This window comes from Bos grunniens, chromosome 1 (assembly GCF_055505025.1).
Source record: "Bos grunniens cultivar Pamir isolate PY7600 chromosome 1, Bosgru_T2T1.0, whole genome shotgun sequence".
Taxonomy (NCBI): Eukaryota; Metazoa; Chordata; class Mammalia; order Artiodactyla; family Bovidae; genus Bos; species Bos grunniens.
In genome coordinates, this window is record NC_141165.1 from 41,002,651 (window position 1) to 41,018,927 (window position 16,277).

General features: G+C 38.8%; 1 long non-coding RNA gene across 3 annotated transcripts in view; it reads right to left on the bottom strand.

The window, feature by feature from the left end:
- The window catches only part of LOC147379324 (uncharacterized), a 90,883-nt gene extending 76,295 nt beyond the window's left edge, over positions 1-14,588 (bottom strand). For all 3 annotated transcript variants that reach the window (XR_015160337.1, XR_015160338.1, XR_015160342.1), the window contains exon 1: positions 14,399-14,588. This is a non-coding gene — a long non-coding RNA (uncharacterized LOC147379324). The remainder of the gene's footprint in view (positions 1-14,398) is intronic.
- Between the last annotated feature and the right edge of the window lie 1,689 nt (positions 14,589-16,277).

Sequence of the window (16,277 nt, forward strand, 5' to 3'; positions counted from 1 at the left end):
CTGACAAAGATTAATTTCCAAAATAAACAAGCAGCTCATACAACTCAATGCCAGAAAAACAAAAACCCAATCAAAAAGTGGAAAAAGGCCTAAAAAGACATTTCTCCAAAGAAGACATACAGATGGCTAAGAAACACATGAAAAGATGCTCAATATCGCTCTTTATTAGAGAAATGCAAATCAAAACTACAATGAGATATCACCTTACACTGGTCAGAGTGGCCCTCATCAAAATGCCTACAAACAATAAATGCTGGAGAGGGTGTGGAGAAAAGGGTACACTCTTGCACTGTTGGTAGGAATGTAAATTGATACAGCCACTATGGAAGATGGTATGAAGATTCCTTAAAAAACTGGAAATAAAACCACCATATGACCCAGCAATCCCACTCCTAGGCATATACCCTGAGGAAACCAAAATTGAAAGAGAAACACGTATCCCATTGTTCAATGCAGCACTATTTACAATAGCTAGAACAAGGAAGCAACCTAGATGTCCATTGACAGATGAATGAATAAAGAAGTTGTGGTACATATACACAATGGACTATTACTCAACCATAAAAGGGAATATATTTGAGTCCATTCTAATGAGGTGGATGAACATATTATACACAGTGAAGTGAGTCAGAAAGAGAAAGATAAATACAGTATTTTAATGCATATATGCAGATGACACCACCCTTATGGCAGAAAGTAAAGAGGAACTAAAAGCCTCTTGATGAAAGTGAAAGAGGAGAGTGAAAAAGTTGGCTTAAAGCTCAACATTCAGAAAACGAAGATCATGGCATCTGGTCCCATCACTTCATGGGAAATAGATGGGGAAACAGTAGAAACTGTATCTGTATAAACAGTATATAAACAGAAACAGTATAAACATAAACTGTATTATTTTTCTGGACTCCAAAATCACTGCAGATGGTGACTGCAGCCATGAAATTAAAGGACGCTTACTCTTTGGAAGAAAAGTTATGACCACCCTAGATAGCATATTGAAAAGCAGAGACATTACTTTGCCAACAAAGGTCCATCTAGTCAAGGCTATGGTTTTTCCAGTGGTCATGTATGGATGCGAGAGTTGGACTGTGAAGAAGGCTGAGCACCGAAGAATTGATGCTTTTAAACTGTGGTGTTGGAGAAGACTCCTGAGAGTCCCTTAGACTGCAAGGAGATCCAACCAGTCCATTCTAAAGGAGATCGGTCCTGGGTGTTCTTTGGAAGGAATGATGCTAAACTGAAACTCTAGTACTTTGGCCACCTTATGTGAAGAGTTGATTCATTGGAAAAGACTCTGATGCTGGGAGGGATTGGGGGCAGGAGGAGAAGAGGATGGCAGAGGATGAGATGGCTGGATGGCATCACCTACTCGATGGACGTGAGTTTGCGTGAACTCCGGGAGATGGTCATGGACAGGGAGGCCTGGCGTGCTGCGATTCATGGTGTCACAGAGTCGGATACGACTGAGCGAATGAACTGAACTGAATGCATATATCTGGAATATAGAAAAATGGTACTGAAGAGTTTATTTACAGGGCAACAGTGGAGAAGCAGACATAGAGAATAGACTTATGGACATGGGAAGAGGAGAGGGTGAGATGTATGGAAAGAGTAACATGGAAACTTACATTACCATATGTAAAATAGATAGACAACAGGAATTTGCTGTATGGCTCAGGAAACTCAAACCGGGGCTGTGTATCAACCTAGAGGGGTGTGATGGGGGAGGGAAATGGGAGGAAGGTTCAAAAGGGAGGAGATATATGTATACCTATGGCTGATTCACAGAGAAGGCAATGGCGCCCCACTCTAGTACTCTTGCCTGGAGAATCCCAGGGATGGAGGAGCATGCAGCATGGTGGGCTGCAATCCATGGGGTCGCTAAGAGTCGGACACGACTGAGCGACTTCACTTTCACTTTTCACTTTCATGCATTGGAGAAGGAAATGGCAACCCACTCCAGTATTCTTGCCTGGAGAATCCCAGGGAGGGAGGAGCCTGGTGGGCTGTGGTCTATGGGGTGGCACAGAGTTGGACACAACTGAAGTAACTTAGCAGCAGCAGCATGGCTGATTCATATTGAGGCTTGAAATTTTGTAAAGCAATTATCCTTAAATAAATAAATAAATAAAAATAACTGTAGTGAAAAAATGTAAAATTTCAGAGAACAAAAAAATTAGAGAAATTTGTTTTCTATTCTAGCATTTACTATTTTCAATGACAACACTTGATTGGGTTTATTTCCATGCATTTAATATGGAAAGCCCCTAAGGAAAGATTTTTGGGTGGATAAAAGATATTTTGGGGGTAAAAGAGTTTGGGGGGGGTAAAAATTTGGGTTAGTCTGCAGTGACCTGTTCTTGATGAAGCCATTCTAATTCTGGTCTTCATGCTTCCTTTTCTAAATGTTCAGGTATTCTTTTAAAAAACATATCCCTTCTAGGATTTTTGTCAGCCCCCGTGATCTGTAATTCAATAAATCTAACTTCCTCTTCTGAAAACTGGAGCAACACTTTCCATTCTTCAGTCTCCTGGCACCTCTCCTGTTTTCCATGGTTTCCCAATGATTACCCACAGTAATTACAGCCATACGTTCTCTATGTTGCCTGCCTGAGATGTAGTTGAGCCAGGCCAAGGGATTTGAAATAATCAGAGCAACTAGAATCTCTCTCATGATTTCTCCTGCTTACTAGGTTTCAAATCACTCTAATATTTACTCCCCACTTTTCCTGATCCCATGAGTTAGCAGAGACAGATGCTTATGAGATCTTTAATAGTTGCCAAAGTTTACATCTAATTCCAGGTCTTTGGAAGGACCTGCACCTAATCTTCAGAGGCAGAGTCAAAGGCTCATTCTGATACACAACTAATAAAAAATATTTTATATTCTTAGAAGTTGCTCACAACTGTGATGTTTCTCTTCTGTGGCTACCAGAAGCACAAAGACCATGGAAGTCTATTATTGCTTGTTTTATTGTTTATTGAGTATATTTATTTAATAATCATGACATAAAGCTTAAAAAGCCTGGTGCCAGCAGTTGTAGTTCAAGATGGCCATGTAGGAGTATCCTAAACTGACCTTCTTCACTGACATGCCACTTCTAAAGCTACATGTAGAAAAATTTCCTCTGAAAGAAACCTGAAAACTAGGTGAGCAATTTCTACACATTGGGTAAATGAGAAACCCTCACACTGAAATAGGTAGGAGAGGCTGAGACACAATCTCATTGTAATCCCCACCCCGGCATGGAGACCTACAAGTGGAAGGGAACTCACAAGTCAGTGTTTCTCTGAAAAGAAAGTGAAAGTGAAAGTCACTCAGTTGTGTCTGACTCTTTGCAACTCCATGGACTATAGAGTCCATGGAATTCTCCAGGCCAATATACTGGAGTGGGTAGCCTTTCCCTTCTCCAGGGGATCTTCCCAACCCAGGGATCAAACCCAGGTCTCCCATATTGCAGATGGGTTCTTTACCAGCTGAGCCACAAGGAAAGCCAAAGAATACTGGAGTGGATAGCCTATCCCTTATCCAGGGGAATCTTCCTGACTCAGGAATTGAACCTGGCTCTCCTGCATTGCAAGAGCATTCTTTACCAACTGAGCTATCAGGAAAGCCCCTGTTTCTCTCTGAGGAGCTACTGATTTGAAATCTGTATCAGGCATCCCAACTTTTAAGACCTGATCCTAATAGATGAGTCCCCAAAATATCTAGCTTTGAAAACCAATGTGTCCACAAGCCCCACAAGGCTCTAGTGAGAAACAACTCTTTGAGGGCTTGCACAGACTTATTTGGCTACTCCCAAGGTCCAGAGCTGAGGCAGCTGATTGAAAAATGCTCTGTCTTCCTGTGAAAGAGTCCTATTTGCTTATCTTCATAACTATGACCTGAGAGCGGACTTCTAACCAAAAATACACGTAAGGACCTACTATAACCCTCTCCAAAGACCCTGGGGAGTAGGTAATACCTTCATCTTCTTTCTCTGCCTCAGTGCCAGTCATCAGTATGTCTCAGAAAGGAATTTGTACACACATCTGGTGCCCCCTTTCTGCAGCTTCCACCCAGGGAACATCCATTGGTCACCTGGCTCTGGTGGCCAGCAGGGTCTATGTTTGCAAGTCCCAGGGCACTGTAGCAAGTGGAGAAACAGTTTCTAAGCATAGCACAGTGGTAGTAGACTAAAATACACTCTGAATCTTTCTGTGAAAGCTTATCTTTCTAGATGTGGCTTGATGGTTTATAATTAAATACAGATTTAAGGACTTAGTACTATCCTCTCCAGAGACTGGGGAGACAGATGGGTGTGATCTTTGTGCTCCCCCTTTGCCCAGACCCATGGTGCTGGTATCTTTGAGAAAGGAGCTTGTGTACATATCTGGTGTCCTGGTTTTTGTGGCTGCCACCAAGAAGACACATCCTTTGACAGCCTAGATATGGTGGCTAGTAGGACTTTGTGTTCTCAGATTCAACAGGATGGTAACAAACAATAAAACAGTTCTTAACTGTTACCCTAGAGGTCAATGCAGTGGGAAGAGATAGACATGGCATTTCATGGTTTTCCCAAGCCATATTTGCATACTTTAAAACCTGCTCGATGAGAGTCTGGTTTCTAGTCAGCTTGAATCTAGGTGCCAACTGAACTCCTCCCCATTGGGACACTGACAGGTCTTTGCACACCTTCAACTATGGGGAGCCACTAGGAATGAAGTTGGCTCCTTGGGTAATCAGAGCTTTGAAAGACAATCAAGAGCTAGGACAAGGCTGATCACCTGTATGAGGCTACTCCTTCAAGGCTGGAAGAAGTGGTTGTTTTATCTAATGCATATATGAGAAAAGAGAAGGAAAATGAAGAAAAAGAGGGAAAAAATAGATTTTAAGACAAAGACTATAATAATAAGAATTTAAGACAAAAAGACTAATAAGAGACTGTTTTATCTAATGCATATATGAGAAAGAGAAGGAAAATGAAGAAAAAGAGGAAAAAATAGATTTTAAGACAAAGACTGTAATAATAGACTTTACCCAATAATAAACAGGTTAATTGAACAAGAAGCTGTGGGATTTGTAAATATTTCTACACCTAAAATTGGAGCACTTAAAGATATAAAACAAGTATTAACAGACCTAAAGGGAGAAATGATGCCAACAGCTGACTCATTTTTAAAGGCCCTGATGCTCAGAAGGATTGAGGGCAGAAGGAGAAGAGGGTGTCAGAGGATGAGATGGCTGGATGGCATCACAGATGCAAAGGACATGAACTTGGGCAAACTTCAGGAGATGGTGAGGGACAGGGAGGCCTGTTGTGCTGCAGTCCATGGGGTCTCAAAGAGTCAGACATGACTGGGTGACTGAACAACAACAATAACAAAAGAAGAAATAGATAACAACATAACAATATTAAGAGATTAAATAGTCCATCTTTCTTCAATGAATAGATCATGTAGACCAAAAAAAAAAAAAAATCAATAAGAAAATATTGGTCTTAATAACATGTTATACAAGATACACTTAAAAGACATATACAAAAAATTCTGTTTAAAAGCAACAAAATATACATCTTCTCAAGAGTATATAGTACATTCTCCAGAATAAATTATATCTTAGGCCACAAAAGATATCTTAATAGATTTAAAATCATAACCTTTTTTGACCACAACATTATGAAACTAAAAATAATTACCAGGAGAAAACTGGCAAATTCACAAATATGTGAAGATTATACAACATGCTAGTGAATAACCAATGGGTCAAAGAAAAATAAAAAGAAATAAAAACATAACTTGAGACAAATGAAAACATGATATACCAAAATTATGGCTTGCACCAAAAGCAGTTTAACAGAAAAGTTTCTAGTGATAAATGCCTACATCAAGAAACATCTCAGATAAACATGTAACTTCACACCTCAAGGAACTAGAAAAATAAAAACTAAGTCTAAAAGTTAGTAGAAAAGGAAAGAAAGGTGGAGTGAAAATAATGAAATAGAGACTAAAAACATGATAAAAAATATCAATAAAATTAAGAACTGGCTGTTTAAAAAGTTAAACAAAATAGACAAACCTTAGCTAGATTCACTGAGAAACAGAGGCAGGACTCATAAAACCAAAGTGAAAGAGGGGACATTATCATTGATACTACAGAGGATACTATAAAGGATCATAAAAGGTTACTATGAACAATTATATGCCAACAAACCGGACAACTTAGAAGACAAAATTTTAAAAATAGCCTAGAAACATACAACTTACCAAACAGAATCATGAAATATAGAAAGTTTAAATAAACCAATTTCTAGTAAGGATACTGAATCAGTAATCAAAAATCTCTCAACAAATACCCACGACATGATGGCTTCACTGATGAATTCTAACAAATATTTAAAGAAAAATTAATACGAATTCTTCTTAAGTTCTTTCAAAAAATAGAAAAGAATGAGCCAATCTAAAACTAATTTTATGAGGCCAACATCACTCAGAAACCAACACCAGACAAGGACCCCAAAAGAAAAAGAAAGTTGCAGGTCAATATCCCTGATTAACATAGATGTAAACATGCTGTAAAGAGCAATATTGCATAGGAACCTGGAATGTTAGGTCCATGAATCAAGGCAAATTGGAAGTGGTCAAACAGGAGATGGCTAGAGTGAACATTGACATCCTAGGAATCAATGAACTAAGATGGACTGGAATGGGTGAATTTAACTCAGATGACCATTATATCTACTACCGTGGGCAGGAATCCCTTAGAGGAAATGGAGTAGCCATCATGGTCAACAAAAGAGTCCGAAAGGCAGTACTTGGATGCAATCTCAAAAACGACAGAATGATCTCTGTTTATTTCCAAGGCAAACCATTCAATATCACGGTAATCCAGTCTATGCCCTGACCAGCAACACTGAAGAAGTTGAAGTTGAAGGGTTCTATGAAGACCTATAAGATCTTCTAGAACTAACACCCAAAAAAGATGTCCTTTTCATTATAGGGGACTGGAAAGCAAAAGTAGGAAGTCAAGAAACACCTGGAGTAACAGGCAAATTTGGCCTTGGAATATGGAATGAAGCATGGCAAAGGCTAATAGAGTGTTGCTAGGAGAACGCACTGGTCATAGCAAACACCCTTTTCCAACAACACGAGAAGACTCTACACATGGATATCACCAGATGGCCAACACTGAAGTCAGATTGATTATATTCTTTGCAGCCAAAGATGGAGAAGCTCTATACAGTCAGCAAAAACAAAACTGGGAGCTGACTGTGGCTCAGATCATGACTTCCTTATTGCCAAATTCAGACTTAAATTGAAGAAAGTGGGGAAAACCACTAGACCAATCAGGTATGACCTAAATTAAATTCCTTAAGATTAAGTGGAAGTGAGAAATAGATTTAAGGGACTAGATCTGATAGACAGAGTGTCTGATGAACTATGACACTGTACATGACATTGTACAGGAGACAGGGATCAAGACCATCCTGAAGAAAAAGAAATGCAGAAAGGCAAAATGGTTGTCTGAGGAGGCCTTACAAATAGCTGTGAAAGAAGAGAAGCAAAAAGCAAAGCAGAAAAAGAAAGATATACCCATTTGAATGAAGACTTCCAAAGAACAGCAAGGAGAAATAAGAGAGCCTTCCTCAGTGATCATGCAAAGAAACAGAGGAAAACAATAGAATGGGAAAGACTAGAGATCTCTTCAAGAAAATTAGAGATACCAAGGGAACATTTCATGCAAAGATGGGCTCGATAAAGGACAGAAATGGTATGGACCTAACAGAAGCAGAAGATATTAAGAAGAGGTGGCAAGAATTCACAGAAGAACTGTACAAAAAAGATCTTCACGACCCAGATAATCATGATGGTGTGATCACTCACCTAGAGCCAGACGTCGTGGAATGTGAAGTCAAGTGTGCCTTAGGAAGCATCTCTACCAACAAAGCTAGTGGAGGTGATGGAATTCCAGTCGAGCTATTTCAAAACTTAAAAGATGATGCTGTGAAAGTGCTGCACTCAAAATGCCAGCAAATTTGGAAAATTCAGCAGTGGCCACAGGACTGGAAAAGGTCAGTTTTCATTCCAATCCCAAAGAAAGGCAATGCCAAAGAATGCTCAAACTACCACACAATTGCACTCATCTCACATGCTAGTAAAGTAATGCTCAAAATTCTCCAAGCCAGGTTTCAGCAATATGTGAACTGTGAACTTGCAGATGTTCAAGCTGGTTTTAGAAAAGGCAGAGGAACCAGACATTAAATTGCCAACATCCTCTGGATCATCAAAAAAGCAAGAGAGTTCCAGAAAAACATCTATTTCTGCTTTATTGACTATTCCAAAGCCTTTGACTGTGTAGATCACAACAAACTGTGGAAAATTATGAAGGAGATGGGGATACCAGACCACCTGACCTGCCTCTTGAGAAATCTGTGTGCAGGTCAGGAAGCGATAGTTGGAATTGGACATGGAACAACAGACTGGTTCCAAAATTGGAAAGGAGTACATCAAGGCTGTATAATGTCACCATGCTTATTTAAGTTATATGCAGAGTACATCATGAGGACCCCGGATGGATGAAGCACAAGCTGGAATCAAGACTGCCAGGAGAAATATCAATAACCTCAGATATGCAGATGACACCAACCTTATGGCAGAAAGTGAAGAAGAACTAAAGAGCCTCTTGATGAAAGTGAAAGAGGAGAGTGAAGAAGCTGGCTTAAAGCTCAACATTCAGGAAACTAAGATCATGTCATCCAGTCCCATCACTTCTTGGCAAATAGATGGGGAAACAGTAGAAATAGTGGCTGATTTTATTTTTCTGGGCTCCAAAATCACTGCAGATGGTGATTGCAGCCATGAAATTAAAAGACACTCCTTGGAAGGAAAGTTATGACCAACCTAGACAACATATTCAAAAGCAGAGACATTACTTTGCCAACAAAGGTCCATTTAGTCAAGGCTATAGTTTTTCAAGTGGTCATGTATGGATGTGAGATTTGGATTGTAAAGAAAGCAGAGCACTGACTAATTGATACTTTTCAACTGTGGTGTTGGAGAAGACTCTTAAGAGTCCCTTGGACTGCAGGGAGATCCAACCAGTCCCATCCTAAAGGAGATCAGTCCTGAGTATTCATTGGAAGGACTGATGTTGAAGCTGAAATCCAATACTTTGGCCACCTGATGTGAAGAGCTGACTCATTTGAAAAGACCCTGATGCTGGGAAAGATTGAAGGCAGGAGGAGGAAGGGATGACAGAGGATAAGATGGTTGGATATCATCACTGAGGATAAGATGGTTGGATATCATCACTGACTTGATAGACATGAGTTTGGAAAACTTCAGGAGTTGGTGATGGACAGGAGGGCCTGGTGTGCTGCAGTCCATGGGGTCACAAAGAGTTGGACACGACTGAATTAGTGAATTGAACTGAAACGTGCTCAGCAAAATATTAGCAGACCAAATTCTAAAAAACATTAAAAGGACCATACCCCACGGTCAACTGAGATTTATTCTAGGGATGCAGTAATGGCTCAATACCCACAAAAATCAATGTGATATACCACATTAACAAAACGTAAGATAAAAATCACATAGTCATCTTAACATGCAGAAAAATATTTTTACAAAATTTGCATCTATTTATAATAAAAACTTTGACACACTGGGTAAAGAGGGGATGTACCTCAATAGAATAAAGGCCATATATGACAGACCCACAGCTAATAATATACTCGACAGTGATAAGCTGAAATCTTTTCCTCTAAGATCAGTAACAAGACAAGGATGCTGCCTCTTATCAGTCTTTTTCAACATAGTATTGGAAATCCTAGCCACATAAATCAGACAAGAAAAAGAAAAGTCACTCAAATTGGAAAGGAAAAAGTAAAACTGTCACTATTTTTGGATGACAAATTATAGAAAACCCTAAAAAGCCCACCAAAAAACTATTAGAATAGTGAACTCAGTAACATTGCAGAGTACAAAAAGCAGTTGAATACATTAAAAATGAACTATTAAAAAGAGAAATTAAGAAATTAATCTCATTTACATTGCCTTAAAAAGGATAAAATACCTAGGCATGAAATTAACCAAAAAGTTGAAAGACCTATATACTGAAAACTACAAAATATTAATGAAGAAATTAGGGAGGACACAAATAAGTGAAAAGATTCCATGATCATTGATTGGAAGAATACTGTTCAAATGTCCATACTGACCAAAGTAACCTACAGGTTTTAACACAATCCTTATCAAAATTTCAATGGCATTGTTCACAGGAATAGAACAAACAATTCTAAAATTTGCTTTGTTTTTTTATTTATTATTTTTTAATTTTATTTTATTTTTAAACTTTACAAATTGTATTAGTTTTGCCAAATATCAAAATGAATCCACCACAGGTATACATGTGTTCCCCATCCTGAACCCTCCTCCCTCCTCCCTCCCCATACCATCCCTCTGGGTCATCCCAGTGCACTAGCCCCAAGCATCCAGTATCGAACCTGGACTGGCAACTCGTTTCATACATGATATTATACGTGTTTCAATGCCATTCTCCCAAATCTTCCCACCCTCTCCCTCTGCAACAGAGTCCATAAGACTGCTTTGAACCACAGAAGATCTCCCAATAACCAAAGAAGTCTTGAGAAAAAACAAAACTGGAGGTATCATGCTCCCTGATTTCTAATACTGTTGCAGACTATAGTAATCAAAACAGAGTGATATTGGCATAAAAACAGACACACAGATCAATGAAAGAAAATAGCCCCAAAATAAACCCACATATTTATGAACAATTTATGTATGACAAAGGAGGCAAGGATATAAAATGGGCAGAAAGCCTCTTCAATAAATAGTGCTGGGAAAACCAGACAGCTATCTGTCAAAGAATGAAACTAGACAATATTTTACACCATACACAAAAATTAACTCAAGTGATTAGAGACTTAAATGTAAACCATGGAATCATAAAACTTCCAGGAGAAAACAAAGCAGTGAGCCACTTGACACTGGCCTTGATGATGATTTTTTTGGATTTGACACCAAAAACAAAGACAGAAAAAATAAAAATAAGCAAGTGCAGCTGCAAGAAACTAAGATGCCCCTGCACAGCAAAGGAAACTATCAACAAAACTAAAAGGCAAACGATAAATGGGAGATAATATTTGCAAATCATGTATCAGATAAGGGCTTCTTATGTCAAATATTTACTATATAAAGAACTCACATAACTCATTGGCAAACAATCTGATTGAGAAGCTGGAAGAGGATCTGAATAGACATTTTTTCCAAAGAGGACATACAGATGGCCAACAGGTACATAAAAAGATGATCAACATCACTAATCATTAGAGAAATGCAAATCAAAACCACAATGAGATATCACCTCATACATTAGAAAGGCTATTATCAGAAGGGTAAGAAATGTTAAGCGTTCGTAAGGATGTGGAGAAAAGGCAACTCTCATGCAGTGTTGGTGGGAATACAAACTGGTGTAGCTGCTGTGGAGAACAGTATTGAGGTTCCTCAAAAAATTAAAATTTGAACTACCATACAATCCTGTAATTCCACGTTGGGGTATTTATCCAAAGAAAATAAAAACATTAGCTGGAAAACTTATCTACACTTTCATGTTCATTGCAGCAGAGCCAAGATACAGAAAAATTTAAGTGCCCACTGATGGATAAAGCAGATGTGGTGTGTGTGTGTTTGTGTGTGTGTGTGTGTGTGTGTGTGTGTGTGTGTGTATAGTTTTTCAGTCACTAAATCATGTCCAGTTCTTTTTCAACCCCATGTACTATAGCCCACCAGGCTCCTCTGTCCCTGGGATTTCCCAGACAGGAATACTGGAGTGGGTTGCCATTTCCTTCTCCAGGGGATCTTCCTGATCCAGAGATCAAACTTGCATCTCCTATTTAGCAAGTGGATTCCTTACCACTGAGCCACCTGGGCAGGCCATACCACCTGGGCAGGCCACATATGTATAGTGTGAGTGTGTTTTTGGAATGAGAAATCAAATATTTATATATACGTATACACACACATAAATGGATAAAGATGTGGTATATGTATACACACAATGGAATATTATACAGCCATAAATAGAATGAAATCTTGCCATTTGCAAAACATCAATGGAAATTAAGGGCATTATGATAAGTGAAATAAGTCAGAGAAAGATGAATACTGTATGTTCTCATGTGTGAAATCTTAAAAACAAACAATAATGAAAAAGTTTATAGATTCAAAGAAGGGACTGGTGGTTGCCATTAAGTGGTGGGTGAAGGGTGGCTAGAATGGGTGAAGGGAGTCAAAAGGTACACACTTCCAGTTATAAAATATTCTGGAGATGTAATTTACAGCATGATTACTATAGTTAATGATACTGTATTGCACATTTGAAAGTTGGTATGCTAAGAATAAATTTTTAAAATTCTCATCACAAAGAAGAAAGAAATATGTAACTATATGTAGTGATGGACATACATTAACTAGACTTATTGCAGTGGTCATTTCACAATATTACACAAATATTGAATGTTGTACAGTTGAGCCTAATATAATGATACATGTCAATTATATCTATCATTAAAAAAAGAAAGACGCCTTGGTGGTCCAGTGGTTAAGACTCCATGCTTCCAAGAAGGGAGTGTGGATTCATCCCTGATTGGGGAACTAAGATCCCACACGACATGTAGTGCTGCCAAAATAAAAAGACCACCTGATGCCATTTTCTTAATGAAAAGAACCTGAACTGTTTTTGTTTGCTTGTTTATTTCATTTTGCTTTTATTCTCTCACTTAAATATTGATGTTATAATGATTACTAATGATTAGATATCTCATTTCACAAGCAAGTAATAGTAAAATAAACTTTAAGATTACAGCCTAATTGGAATGAGAAATCTAAATCTTTGGGTTATACACTGGAATATAAAGGTGAAAAAAGAGACATTGCATTCACAGATCCTGTGGATCTGTCTCTTGCTTCAACAGTGCTTGGATAGAACATACCCAGGGACACCCCTTACTCCAGCCTCCGATTATCCTCCAACTATATTCTTCTAGTCGCAACTTTCAGAATCAGCCACTCAGCTGTCCTCAATCACTGGGCCAAGTTAACACCATTTTTTGAGCTTAAATTCTTATTACTGATCAACCATGAGCTCCCACATTCATAGGAATTATTACACCAAGGTAGAGGCCACTGTCATAGCCGCCTGGTCAACATGCATCTGCAGGCCTCCTACACCTCCCTCTCTTTGGGCTTCTATTTCAACCTTGACAATGTGGCTGTGTAGGGTGTGGGCCACTTTTTCCATGAATTGGACGAGGAGGAGCATGAAGGCACCCAGCGTCTCTTGAAAATCCAAAACCAGTACAGCGGCCGCACCCTGTCCCATGACACACAGAAGCCATCTCAAGATGAGTGGGATAAAACACAGGATACTATGGAAACCTCTCTTCTTTTGGAGAGGAACCTGCAGCAGGCCCTTTGGGATCTGCATGGCCTGAGTTCTGCCCATACAGACTCCCTACCTCTGTGACTTCCTGGAGAGCCACTTCCTAGGTGAGGAGGTGAAACTCATCCAGAAGATGGGTGACCACCTGACCAACCTCCGCAGGCTGGGCAAGAATCTCTTCTAAAGCCTCACCCACAACCACAACTAAGAGGCTTGGAGCCCAGGGGCCTTTGAGGAGTCTCTCTGGTATAAGGACTTCTGCCTGAAGCCCCCTCTCTGCAGCCACTTGGCAGCTTTTTAACCACCTTGGAGCATTCTCCCGAGGCTTAGACCAAATAGAAACCATAAAGATTTTTGCAGCAAGAAAAGAATATCTGTCTTATATTAAACAAACACAATCATCAGGCCTTTGATGCTGTTTTTCCCCATTAACATTTCTGACATCAGAACATAAAACGAGTTCCCACAAAGAAAATTTGATAAAAAACAACCAGGATACAAACGTTGTTTTAAGAACACTATTCTTTTGATCCCCCAAGTCTAATGCTTGTCAGACACTTAGTAGCCACATAAAAATGTTTGCTTAATTGAGTTTACATGCCACATGATAAAAAAAATGCAAGTTAAATCTTGGACTCTGAAAACCATTATAGTTATTTCACAGATATCAATGATTCAAGGAAAGAGAAGGGATTATGACTGAACACAGATGCGGACTGTAATAGCAACAAATGGAAGTAATGTTGCAAAAATTAATACTTTAGCTTTTATTAGCATTTGAATGGGCACAATAAAGAGTAATTTTTTTTTTTTTCTGCCAGTGTTCTTTAAAAAGATGAGATAGAAGCAAATGTTTCAGGTAGATACAAGATTAAAGTCAGCTTCTTGGCTATTAGAAAGGGACATAGTTGTGTGTCTGCTAGTACAGATCCATAGAATTAGGGACTTAATTCCTACCTTTTCCCAGTTGAGTTCATGTGAGACTACAGAAGTCATAAGCCATCCTCAAAACTGAAGGCCTTTGCCTGGAGACTGGCTCCTGTAACCTTGAAGGAGATTCAGAACGTGAACCTCTTCATGCCTGCTCTCAAAAGAAGGGGAGCAGCCTGCCTGATACTTTATTTTGAGCTCTTCAACTAGGTAAATTCACTCCACCTGGAAGTTAGCATGCTAAAGATGGAGCATGAGACTGCTGTCTAGAAAAATCCCTCTTCCTAAAAAAATCAGAGAATCAGAAGTCGTTTTTGCTCTAGAGTATTTTAACACTTTTGTGTTAAATGTTTTGTGTTACTAGAATGTGTTTACATAGTCGACTCCTTTCCAAAGTCTAGATGGTAAGCAGGGCACATATTATCCCTATTTTTGTAATTAAAGAAGTTGAGATGCAGTAATAATGTGTAACAATCACTTGAAACTCATCTCATCAAAATGAATCGTAATCTAACACCCATCCTCCCCCAATATCTAACTGGTAGTTTCTCCAATACTTAGATAATAAGAAGTAATTCTTGATAATTCTCAGGTTGTAATCCTTTCAACTAAGTTGATTTCAACAGCCTTTTATCTACTTATCATGTAACTATGGAGTGGTGATGGAAATAAAGTCCATGGTGTAAAGAGTAATATTGCATAGGAATCTGGAATGTTAGGTACATGAATCAGAGTAAATTGTAAGTAGTCAAACAGGAGATGGAAAGAGTGAACATTGATATTTTAGGAATCAGTGAACTAAAATGGACTGGAATGGGTGAATTTAAGTCATATGACCATTATACCTACTACCGTGGGCAAGAATTCCTTAGAAGAAATGGAGCAGCTATCATAGTCAACAAAAGAGTCTGAAATGCAGTACTTGGATGCAATCTCAAAAAGAACAGAATGATTTCTGTTCATTTCCAAGGCAAACCATTCACAATCACAGTAATCCAAGTCTATGCCCCGACCAGTAACGCTGAAGAAGCTGAAGTTGAATGGTTCTATGAAGACCTACAAGACCTTTTAGAACTAACACCCAAAAAAGATGTCTTTTTCATTATAGGGAATGGAATACAAAAGTAGGAAGTCAAGAGATACCTGAAGCAACAGGAAAATTTGGCCTTGGAGTAAAAAACGAAGTAGGGCAAAGGCTAACAGAGTTTTGCCAAGAGAATGCACTGGTCATAGCAAACACCCTCTTCCAACAACACAAGAGAAGACTCTACACATGGACATCACCATATGGTCAATACCAAAATTAGACTGATTATATTCTTTGCAGCCACAGATGGAGAAGCTCTGTATAGTTAGCAAAAACAAGATCGGGAGCTTACCGTGGCTCAGATCATGAACTTCTTATTGCCAAATTCAGACTTAAATTGAAGAAAGTAAGGGAAACTACTAGACCATTTAGGTATCACCTAAATCAAATCCCTAATGATTATACAGTGGAAGTGAGAAATATTTTCAAGGGATTAGATCTGATAGAGTACCTGAAGAACTATGGATGGAGGTTTGTGACTTTGTACAGGAGGCAGGGATCAAGACCATCCTTAAGAAAAAGAAATGCAAAAAGGCAAAATGGTTGTCTGAGGAGGCCTTACAAATGACTGTGAAAGAAGAGAAGTGAAAAGCAAAGGAGAAAAGGAAAGATATACCCATTTGAATGCAGAGTTCCAAAGAATAGCAAGGAGAGATAAGAGAGCCTTCCTCAGTGATCAGTGCAAAGAAACAGAGGAAACAATAGAATGGGAAAGACTAGAGATTTCTTCAAGAAAATACCAAGGGTATATTTCATGCAAAAATGGGCACAATAAAGAACAGAAATGGTATGGACCTAACAGAAGCAGAAGATATTAAG